The 11598-nt window shown below is 55.3% G+C and overlaps 1 protein-coding gene across 3 annotated transcripts in view; it reads left to right on the forward strand.

Annotated features, from left to right (window-relative positions):
* The window catches only part of Trak1 (trafficking kinesin protein 1), an 86672-nt gene that overhangs the window by 10187 nt on the left and 64887 nt on the right, over positions 1-11598 (forward strand). For all 3 annotated transcript variants that reach the window (XM_055601765.1, XM_055601766.1, XM_055601767.1), the window contains exon 2: positions 8343-8537. The gene's annotated coding sequence lies outside the window, so the exon portion shown is untranslated. The remainder of the gene's footprint in view (positions 1-8342; positions 8538-11598) is intronic.

Consider the following 11598-nt stretch of genomic DNA (forward strand, 5'->3'; position numbering starts at 1 on the left):
TGTGTGTGTGTGTGTGTGTGTGTGTGTGTGTGTGTGTGTGTGTGTGTGTTGGGGGTGATGGGCAGACCGTGCCCCTGAAGTGAAGCCACTGTTGCCTTTTTGGACACTGAGTTCTCCAGGTTTGGGGCTGCGACCCTTGCAGAGATTCTCCTGCGTCATTTGTTTCTCTCGAGCTTAGCTCTGTGGGCCTTGCTCTCCGGTTCCCTGTGTATCTGTCCTGTGCTCCGGAGACCCTCCTTGGCTGCTGACCGCGTGGGGTACCCCAGACACAGAGTCCTGCCTTCTGCCTGGCTTCTCGGCGCCCAGCGCTCGGGGCTCAGGCCTTGTTTCTCTCCCCTCTGTCTGCTCTCTGCACGCCCGGTGCTGTGTGATCTGCTGGGAGTCACGTGGATCCTGGCAGCGGCTCCTGGTTGGCATGGTCTAGAAGCAGCTTGGACAGTGCAGACAGCGCGGGAGCTAGCGGCTGGAAGGCCAGGCTCAAGGCGCTGTCTCCCCACTGATGTGCTCTGTGGCACCACCACGGCTCCGTCCCTGCCTGCTTTCACCGACTGAAGTGTTTGAACCAGCCGATGGCCCTGCTGGTCCCATGTGTGGAATCACCCTGTCTGCTGTGCCGCCGGCCTCAGTGTGCAGCACAGGCCTAGAATCCTGGACTCAGGAGCCAGGGGCAGGAAGAGGGTGTGATCCAGGCCCAGCAGTGGGCAGCTGTTCTCACAACAGGCAGAAATAAGTGGCTGAGACGGAGTTCCCCGGAGAAGCCTAGGCGAGTTTCCAGATGGCTCGATCTGAGAGGAGAGTGTTCTAGAACAAGATGTTCTAGGTCGTCTGTCTGGTGCGGCTGGCAATGCATCATGGGCAGCTCCTGAGCTGTGTGGCTTCCGTGTGTCTTTGGGCCTGTACCCTTTAACCCTTAGAATGTCAAGAAAGTGTCATGGCTTTCACGTCTGCACGAAGGAGGAGGGAAGGGGTCCTGCAAAGCTTTGGCGCTGTGGCCTGTCACAGCTGCTGCCGGGGTGACCGGCCATGGACAGGGCTGCTGCTTGCAGCCAGCTTGCCCTGAGGCTTGGACCCGGAGCCGGGTGGTTCAGTCGTCACTGCTGTGGACGAGGGGACACTGGGTGGGTAAGCAGTAGAGTGGGGAGGGTCTGGGAGGAAAGGGAAGGCCGACGGGAACATGCAGTGGGGCCGTGTTTGAGGGTCTCCTTTTTTGGCCCCTGCCTGTCTCTGTTAATGTCGCCATGACGCTCTCCCTAGGCCTGCAGGGAAATCCCAGCAGACAGCCTTGGTCAGCTTGGCCCTTGGGCCATTAAAAACTTCGAAATCAGTCTAGCATGTACAGATAAAGGGATCTGAGGGCTGGTGAGGTGGCTCGGGGGAAGGCGCCTCCACCAGTCTTGACGACCCACATGTTAGAAGGCGGGAACTGATTCCCACACAGGTGCCGTGGCGTGTGCGTCCCCAAATAAATAAATGCGACTTTAAAAATTAAAGTCAGGGGATTAAAGTCAGGGGATTTTGTGTAAAAGCTCACATCCCGGGTCTCAGCAGAACCCAGCATTGGGGGACAGAGAAGAGCTTCAGGCAGCGGCTGACCCCCGAGGGGCTCTGGCCTTTCCTGGAGCTTCTCAGAGAGACCTCTGGTGGGCAGAGCTATTGTTCCGCATGTAGGGAGCCTGAGTCCTGAGAGATGAAGACGCAGTTGGTGAGGTCAGGACAGGCTCCCCTCTCCAGACTTTTGCCCACTTACTGCGCATTACACAGGCCGTTTTCATGCACGTGTGCCCTTTGAGCGTGTTCGCCGTGTGCGCCACGCCCCCTTCTCAGCCTTCCCACCTCCTCCCACCAGCTTGTTCCCACCATCAGGCTCAGCTCTATTTCTGCTTTCCTGTTACCTTCAACTCTCCAGTTTTATGCATCTGTGCAAAATCCAGGGCCACAAATGGGGGAATGCATGACGTTTGCCTCTCTGACACGCCCTTAGTTTGCTCAGTGTAATAGTCTCCAGTGGCATCCGGTTTCCCGCAGGTGGCGTGACTTCATTCCTCCTGATGCCTGAGAGCTTTCCGTTGTGCATGTAAATCGCATGTCCCGTATCCAGTCCTCTGATGCCGATGCCCAGGCTGGTTCCGATGCTCCGAAAGTGTGCGCTGTGCTGTAGCCAACACTGACGGGCAAAGGTCTCTGGGGTGTGTGCTGACTCAGAGTCTTTTGGGCGCACCGCGGGAGTGGTGGAAGCTGGTCATAAGGTAGGATTGTTTGTATTTTTGTGAAGCCTCCGGAAGGTGTCCTTGAAGCCATGCTATAGGCTGGCTGCCCAGGAGGTGGCAGTGTGATGCCAGCTTCCCCCTTGTCCTCCGCCTCCTCTGTCCTGCTGTCCTGTTGGCTGTCTTAGCCCTCCCTCCCCAGGCCTCAGATCCCCGGAGGTGTGTGCTCCGCTCCCAACAGCTCTGTAGTAAGGGCCTCAGGACCCAGAACTCCTCAGCTCCTGCTGCAGGCCCAGGACCGGGGGATGCGTCACCCACAGCAACTCCATGCTCTGCAGAAGAGGCACTCCCCTCCCACACAGCCTGGCTTCTAAGTTTCCCGAGCGTTCAATCTGGACACTTATTTAGAGCCATTATCTCCTGTAGGTGGCCTTGGCACAGAGCAATTCTGGGTGCAGGGACCCCCTCAAAGCCCCTGCTGAGGGTGTGTGTGAGTCTGTGGGGTCCTGGTGCCTTGTCCCTCTCAGGCAGCTCTGAGTGGTGCCCTCATCCCAGACCTTAGGGCTTGGGCAGTCCCTCAGGGATCAGACCTCTTGGGGGAAGGGGGTTATGGGAGAACATTTCCACGCAGGCAGAACAGTGGCGTTTGCCCAGGACTCCGCCGCCCTGTGACACATTCTCTCACGCTGGACAGAGCACGGGGGAGAGGAAGTGATCTCCTCACCAGAGGGCTGGGCCTCTCCCACGCTGGCAGTTCATCTGTGGACCGTGAGGCACCCTGGCTACCGTGCCTGGCTGCCATGCCTGCTCTTTCCCAGCATTTTGAGTTTTGAAGCAAGGTCCTCAGGGCTGGGTTCGAGGCTGGCCTGGGCATCTCAAGTCCTTTCTCCTCAGTGGCTCTTGGCCTGTGGGGAGGAGATCCAGAGGAAGTCCTGCCTGGTGTGGTTGTGTAACTGTGTGTGTGCCGAGCCCTGTGGGAGCCTGAGGGAAGTGGTCAGGCGAGGCTTCAGAAATAGAAGCTGACATTTGAGTGACATTCTAGAGTGCAGTGGTGTGGACAGTGAACATTCCAGAGACATCTAAAATAGCTGGTTAAAAAAAAAAAGAATTTGTGTGTGTGTGTGTGTGTGTGTGTGTGTGTGTGTGAGTGTTGGGGGTGGGGAGTCCTGGAGAATGGCAGGAGGTTGGTATGTCTTAATGGAGAGAAGGTGGAGAAAACAGCAGGGCCTGGGCTGGGTAGAGGGTTCAGCTGTGGGCTGGCTGCGTCAGAGGCACAACAGTCTGTGGCTCAGGGCTGCCATGTGGCCGGCCTCCACGTGCTGCTCTCTGAAGTCTGCGTGGAAGGCGCCGTGCGTGCTCTTTTAGTCCAGGCACCCAGGGCTGCTGCGGCCGTGGCTCTGGCGTTGCCATTGTGGCTAAACATGGCTAGCACCTGCAGCTGAGCAGGGCAAGCGCATAGCTTGAGTCTTGTCCGTGGGTTTCCCAAAACTTCCTTGGCCCACGTCTCCTGGTGTGGCATCATGGGAAACCCCAAGTTTTATACACGCGCTTCCAGAGATGTGCAGGGTAGGAGAAGGACCTCCTGTGAGCTGCCGAGGCTTCTCAGATGGACCTGCCAGCTGCTGGGTTGAGTGGCCGTGACTGGCGGGGTCGTTCGGCTCCTAGGAACCCCAGCTTCCTCACCTGTGAGGCGGGGAGAACACCTGCCCTGTTTCCGGGGGGAGCAGGCGGGCCGTCTGCAGGTCCTGGCTGCAGTGTCCAGTGCTGGCAGCATCCCTGTGGGTCCCCTCTGTGTCCGTGTGTACGGGTGCGCATGTGTGTGGGGCAGAGACAAACCCGGGTGCCACTCCTTGGACACCCTCCACCTTGTTGGGTGAGGCGGGGTCTTTCCCCCGCCTGGGGATTGCCGGCCTCGTTAAGCTGGCCAGTGGGCCTCAGGGATCCTCCTGTCTCTGCCTCCCCAGGGCTGGGGTCGCAAGTGTGCATCACCACCCCCAGCTTTTTATGTGGTTCCTGTCGATTGAGCTAGGGTTTAACCAATGGTGAGCGCTTTGCTTACTGAGCCGGATCCTCAGCCTCAGTCCTAGGATTCTTGATAGTTCTCTGTTCTGCGTTTACCCAGCCTCAGGCGTGTCTTCTCATCCAGAGCACTCATGTCCATTTTCACAGGAGTTACCGGAGTCTCCAGGCCTGAGGTCAAAGAGGGCTCCCTGGCTGCCCCCCTTGACCTCCCTGTGTCTGAATTTCCTGGGTTTTGGGGGCAACTGAAGCCTTGCCTTGGCAGTTAGATCAGATGCCCCGATGTTTGAGAAGCCATCTTGGCCCGGTCCTGGAAGGACGGGTCAGGTTCCAGTGGCCGGGCAGCGGTCGGCATGCTCACCAGTGGCGTGGTATTCTGAGAGGGGAGTTTCATACCTTGCCCACCGTGGGTTCTGCTCTCCTCCCACTGTCAAACATCACGGAGACACCAGAGAACAGGCTGTCGTGGGGGTGTCCCCTCGGGAATGTGCTGGTCCCCTGCCCGCCCGCCTGCAGACCGGCTGCCGCTGTACTTTTGGAGGTAGCTGTGCAGACCTGGATTGGTCAGATCTCTGTTTAGCCAGAAGATGCCACTGGCTGGCAGCAGCTGTCGTAGCCCAGGTCCCCTTCCTCAGGTGTGGCTGTGAGGACTTGCCCAGAGCTGGGAGCTGCCTCCTCACCTCGTGCTGGGAAGTGGCTCAGGGTGGGCCTGCCATGGGTGGTATTTCCTTGGGAACCGGGAGGAAGAGGAGGTCTTGAGGGTTGGGCCATCACTCTCAGGGTGGCCGTGGCAGGTCTGCTTTAGGCTATGCTAGCTGACATGCCAAATCTGCCAACCATGATCCTTCCCACATCAGGCCCCTGTGCTCAGATGCCAGCTTTGCCCCACTCAGGACCGACCCGTGGCCCTGAAGCACCACAAAACCCCAGTGGCCTTGCTTTACAGTCATTAGCTCTTTTCTTAGCGCTAGGACCCACCCTGGCCTCCTGCCTGGGAGTGTTCTGCACTGAGACTTTACAAACGAAGCGGAGCGGGCTGGAGCGGGCCGGAACCTTGGGTGGTTCGGGTAGCCGGCTTCCTGCGCAGTGACACCTCACAGCTGCCTTTTCTCAGACTGCTTCCTTTACTTTGAGGCTGCTGTAGGACCATCTCCACAGGTACAGAGGAGCAGGATTTGGGTTAACCTGACCTGGTTGTTCAGGCGGCTACGCCCTCCCCCTTCTACAGGAGAGGAGGGAGGCCCAGCGTCGGCTGCTGACCTTATGTGGGCTCCAGCAAAGCTCTGTCCTAGCTTGTCTCCTCTGACCATGGCCCCTCCTGGTCTCTGGTTCCAGTCACCTCTTCCCCACCTCCTACCATTGGTGCCAGCTGTTCCTTCTGAGTGTGGCCGAGCCTTGGCTGTTCTCCTTTAGTTGGACTCCCTGTGTCTTCCCTGTTTTAGCTCCCTGCCCTACGTCTGCATTTCCCCGTGGCAGGTGGTTCCGTGTTCCAGAGTGTTCCCTCTCTCCTGCGTTTTCCACCTGGAGCACCTGGAGGGTGAACCAGCCTCGCCCTCACCTGCATTCCCAGTCTTCCACCGTCCTCCCCAGGCATCTGTTTACCATCCAGCTGGTTTTCCCAGCTGAAGATGAGTCTTAGCACAAAAGCCTGAGCCCACCATCCTCTCGTATCCAGCTAGGTCTGCACGGAGCGGGGTGCATGGTTCCTGGGTTGCCAAGACTCCCGCTGCTCCTGAGTGGTCTATTGTTGTGGGTTCTCTGCTGGACGGGCCCACCTCACAGATGGCGTTGGAAACCCGCCCCGTTGGTTATTCATGTCTGTGCTTGCGAGTGAGGATGGGGTGGAGAGGTCTGCAGGACTGTGGGTCTTCCCTGTTCTGTGTGGCCTGCTGCTGTGCAAAGTTCAGCTGCCTAAAAGCCTGCTTGGTGGGCTGTGTGCGGAGGTTCGCGGTCAGCTTCACCTGCTTACAGTCACCCTGGACGCATACCTCCAGGTGTTCTGTGAGGTCGTCTCCAGAGGGGGTTCGCTAGGTGGAAGACCAACCCCGGATGTGGGTGGCCCCATTCTGTCGGCTGCAGTCCTGAGCTGAGGGAGAGGCAGACAGCGAGCCTTGCCTCAGTGTCCAGTTATCTCTGCCTTCTGATGGGGGTGTTTGTGCTCTGGCCAGTTCACCGCCCCACCACGAGGGATTGTCAGCCCAGAGACTTGTCAGTCTTTAAGTTGGTCCTTGTCAGACACTGGTCACAGCAGCAGGAAAAGCTCCCAACACACCACTGCAGGCTCTGCTGCAGCCCGTGTGAGCACATCCTGGGCCTGGAGCTGTGGAGGCCGGGGGTGAATCCAGGTCACCAGTGTGTAAAAGACTGCCGTCGCCCAGCCGGCCGAGTCATGTGCTGCAGGACTTGAGAGAGAACTTGCTAACACAGTGATAGGGGTTCTGACAAGGCACTGAGCATACAGGAAGTGACAGACAGGCCAACTCTGCCGGGAGGGGAAGAGGCAGCAGCACGCCAGAGAAGGGGTTATGGTCCAGCTGTGCTGGGGAGGGTGCTTGTGTATTTGTTGTGTCCACACAGGAGGGAGCACTGCTGAGGAGAAGCCAGGACTCTGATGGTTGTGCTCTCCCATGTCTCCTGTTCCTGGTACTCAAGGAATGGGTGGATGGATGGGTGGATGGGTGGATGGAAGAATGGATGGATGGATGGATGGATGGATGGATGGATGGATGGAAGGAAGGATGGATGGGTAGATGGATGGGTGGATGGATGGAAGGATGGATGGGTGGATGGAAGAATGGAAGGAAGGATGAATGGGTGGGTGGATGGATGTATAGATGGGAGGAAGGAATAATGGGTAGATGGATGGATGATGTATGGATGGAATGAAGGATGGGAGGAAGGAATAATGGGTAGATGGATGATGGATGAATGAAAGAATGCAAGGGAGGGAGGATAGATGGATGGATGGAAAGAAGGGTGAATGGATGGATGAAGGATAGAAGGAAGGAAGAATGGCTGGCTAGACGGACTGGTAGATGGATTAATATATTAAATGCAGGCTAGATTCTAAATGAGGGTTTGGTTATCTGGTAAACACAGAAGGAAGCAGTTGGGTGCATGGTAGCACTGGTTAAATGGTAGCTGGGTTGGCTCCAGAGTGAATGGTTGAGAGAAGACAGCCAGAGAAAGAGGGTGAGAGACCTGGCAGACAAAGGCTTGAGAATGCAGTTTCCCTTCCAGGCAGTGGGCACTCACAGGACCACTGCTGTGGGAAGGTCTCTGCAGTCAACACGCAGAGTTCTAAGCTTACAGTACTGCTCTGTGTGACGCAGTAACCGTGCGTGTTTATGGGGACGGTGTCACAGGTACATGTATGTACTGTGTAGTGATCCAGTTGTGCTGTTGGTGTAGCCATCACTTTAACATGCACCTTTATTTCGTGATGTTGGGACCCTTTAAAACCCTTGATACTAGTTGTTTTGAAATACACACTTAGTGACTGTCAGTCACAGTTGCCATAGGTACTGGCTAGTTTTATGCCAATGTAACATGAGTTACACTCATCCTAGAGGAGGGCACCTCAGTTAAGAAAACACCTGTAGAGCATTTTCTTAATGACTGGTTGATGGGAGGAGGGTCCAGCCCACAGTGGGCGGTGCTATCCCTGGACTGGTGTCCTGGGTTCTATAAGGAAGCAGTGGAGCGAGCCGTGGGGAGAGGCCAGTGAGCAGCATCCTCCGTGGCCTCTGCATCAGCGCCTGCCTCCAGGTCCCCGCTGGGCATGAGTGCCTGCCCGCACAGCTTCTGGTGACGAACTGTTGTGTAGAGCTGTGAGTGAAGTAAACCCTTTCCTCCCTGGCTTGCTTTGGTCATGGAGTTTCATCACAGCAACGGTGACCTACCCAGGACTCTACTTGGCTGTGCGGTGCTCTGAGATGTGCCAGGTGTCCGCCTGCTCTACTGAGCTCCTTAGACCCCTCACACCTCAGGGTTCCAAGTCATGAGAGTAGAGTCCTAATTGGAAAAGGCCCCCAATGTGCTGCGGCCTGGATTTTGCCTTGGCTTAGTAGTCCGGGGCGACAGCCAGGGTGGTCCTCACATCTGTCTTCCTCTCTCTAGACGTGTGCAACAGCACCGACCTTCCGGAAGTCGAGATCATCAGCCTGCTGCAGGAGCAGCTGCCCCACTACAGGCTGAGAGCCGACGCCATCTACGGCTACGACCACGATGACTGGCTGCACACGCCCCTCATTTCCCCAGACGCCAACATCGACCTCACCACCGAGCAGATTGAGGAGACGCTGAAATACTTCCGTAAGTAGCTGCCCCTGCTGCGGGCACAGAGGTGTGGCTGCTGATCCTACCTTGCAGGGCCCCAGGGCAGGTCTGCAGGAGTCACTGTGTCCTGGGCCTGCCGTCTGGGAGCGTGGACAAGGGGGTGTGGCCTTAGGGGCTAGCCATTTTCAGGTCCTCTTGGTCTGGATGAGTCGTGGGGACCAAGCGTTTTCATTTGAGCCATGCACAGTAACTTCAAGCTATCCTATTCCGGTTTTAATAGTTCCTTGTTCTACTTATTGTGCGTTATTTTCTATGTGTGCTTGCCTGCCTGTATGTGCCTCATGTTGCATGCAGTTCCTGAGAAGGCCAGAAGAGGGAGGTGGAGGCTTGTGAGCTGGAACTACAGGTGGTTGCCAGCTGTGGTGTGGGTGCTAGGAGCTGAGCCTGGGTGCTCTATAAGACCAACTAGTACTTTTAACTGCTGAGCCGTCTCTGTCTCTCCAGCCCCATCATTCCCCGAAGTTCCCACTGGGGGCGAGTCTGTTTGCATTTGAAAACAAAGTCACAAATCTAGGCAGCTCCTTCAGTGTAGACATAGCAAAGCAGGAGCCAAGGCTGGTGGTGTGGACAATGGCTCCCTGGATTCCACTGGTGCAGCAGAGTCATGCCACGGGATGGTAGAGCTGCTGCTTAGGGAGGGAAGGAGGGAGGGAGGGAGGGAAGGCACAGGGTACCACTTAAATGTATTACTAATGTTTATGCAAGTGACAGCTGCTTTTCATTCCTTCGTTCTCTCCTCCTCTTCCTCTCTCCTCCTTCAGGATCTTGCACATGCCAGGTGCTAGGCAAGTACCCTGCCAGTCTGCAGTGCACCCAGTCCTTAAAAGGGTGCCTTTTTTTTTTTTTTTTTTGGATAGAGTCTTACTATACTAGGTAGTCCAAGATAACCTGGAATTTTCTGTGTAGTCCAGGATGGTCTCAAATTCATGGTTATCCTCCTGCCTCAGCCTCCCAAATGCTGAGATTATAGGAGGCACCAGCATGCCAGGCAATTACACGCTGTTTTATTTTTTCCCACAGTACGACTGAATTCAGCATGCTCTGTCACGGAGCTATATCCATCCCTGTCGCTGTTCTTCAGAAATTCGCATGTTCTGGGGCAGGAGAGATGGTTACGCAGTTAAGAGAGATGGCTGCCCTCTTAACTGAGACCAGAGTTCAGTTCCCAGCACCTGTGTTGGGCAGCTCATAGCCACCCGTAGCGTCAGGGAATCTGATGCCCTCTTCTGGCCAGCGTGGGCACTGCACGCACAGACATGCCTAAGCATACACACTTTTGCGTCATTTAAAAGCTCTTAAGATGAAATTAACATCCTCTGTCAGTTACATATCTGTTCATTTCTCATTTGCATGCCCATATGTCATCATGTTACCTTAAAGACATGCCCCGGTCCCGCTTCTCTGACGGCCACTGAGCCCCAGCTTGTGGTACAGCCCTGAGCTTCCTGCAGTTATTTTTCACTGTGTAAGCAATCTTTTTAACTTCCAAGGCCACTTACAATAAAGAAGTTGGAACTATAACCCTCTGCTTTAGGGCGTGTGTGAGGCAATTCTCAGGTTCTCTGTATTGGACACTGATAAGAAAGGGATTATGCTTGAGTCGACCTGTGCGTTTACCTGGATGAGATCCACCCAGTGTCTTTGTGAGCACTGCTGATAACCTGTGTCAATAAGAACAAAAATAGAGTAATCCAGGCTCGGTGTGTCTCCTGTGCCTCACAGCGGGCCGGAGGTTCTCCCTGGGTCCATTCTGTTCTGTCAGGGCTTCTGCGCCAGCAAGGAATGTGCAGGGAAAGCAGTCACTTGTCTGTGGTTCTGTAGTTTTTCTGCTCTAGAAGTCCACAGTATAATTTGAAACAATTATTTTTGAGAAAGTCTGTCATGTGACTTGTCCTTCTCTTGGAACCTCGCTGTTGCCTCTGCCGTGGGAGGTTCCTGGTTCCTTCTTGCACACGTTGATTGACCACAGACATGCGCAGTGTGATTCAGTGTCACTCACGGCAGCTCTGACCACTACAGGACTGCCACAGAGCTGACGGGCATCCCTGTGAAGCAAGGCGGACCAGAGCACATTTCCCAACGTCTTTTTATCCAGACTCAAGCATGGCTGTGTCTCTCATTTGTTCTCAGTTACATGTGTAAGAAAACACAAAAGAAACCGTGACAGTCACCAGTGGGTACCACGGTGTGAATACAGCTGGAAGAACCGAAGTGAACACAGATCAGATCTCAAAAGTGCTTCAGGTTGAGTGTGTTCAGGTCTTTTGTTTGTCATTTCTTTCTGTGGGTTCTGTGCTTAGCGCTCGGTGGCTGTTTGTCAGTGTCTAGCAAGTGAGACTGAAGGGATGGCTCAGCAGGTGTGCAGAGGACCTGAGTTCAGCCCCCAGCGCCACACCAGGCAGCTCACAGAATCCAGGACTGACGCCCTCTTCTGGACTCTGCAGCACTCTTACACACACACATATAAAGAGAGAGGAAGGTAGACAGATTGATTTAAAGTACCTGTTCATTGAGTAGCCAGGCACTGACTTTGAAATGCGAGACTTAAACTGAAGTGCTGGCAGCTGGAAATGATCTGTAAAGAGAATTTAGAGTTCTGTGAACTTAGTTATTTTCGTGAACTTCCAACTGAAATATAACATTCCCACTGGTCAGACTGGAAGAGCAGGCGGGGTCTCTGCAGCAGGCTATGCTGCCAGTAGAAGGCAGAGAAACTTAGATGCTGTAGGCTTCGGGCAGGCAGCAAACCCTGCCTCTGCCTGTCACCAGATGTCGGCCTCGATCTGCGCAGTGGACCTTGCTGTTTAACGGTGTTCATAAGCAGCTCTTATGTCACCAGCTTTGGCTTTCTTGGCTTTCAGCGGCTGCACAGATGCAGCTGTTTCCCTTTGCAGGAACAGAAGTGCAGGCTGTGTGTAGAGGCGGCCCGCTCTGTGTGTGCTGTCCTGCTCTGTGTCCTGCTCTGTGTCCTGCTCTGAGTGTGCTGCCCCGCTCTGTGTCCTGCTCTGAGTGTGCTGCCCCGCTCTGTGTGTGCTGT

The sequence above is a fragment of the Psammomys obesus genome, unplaced genomic scaffold (genome assembly GCF_907164565.1).
Source record: "Psammomys obesus unplaced genomic scaffold, mPsaObe1.curated_primary_1811, whole genome shotgun sequence".
Taxonomy (NCBI): domain Eukaryota; kingdom Metazoa; phylum Chordata; class Mammalia; order Rodentia; family Muridae; genus Psammomys; species Psammomys obesus.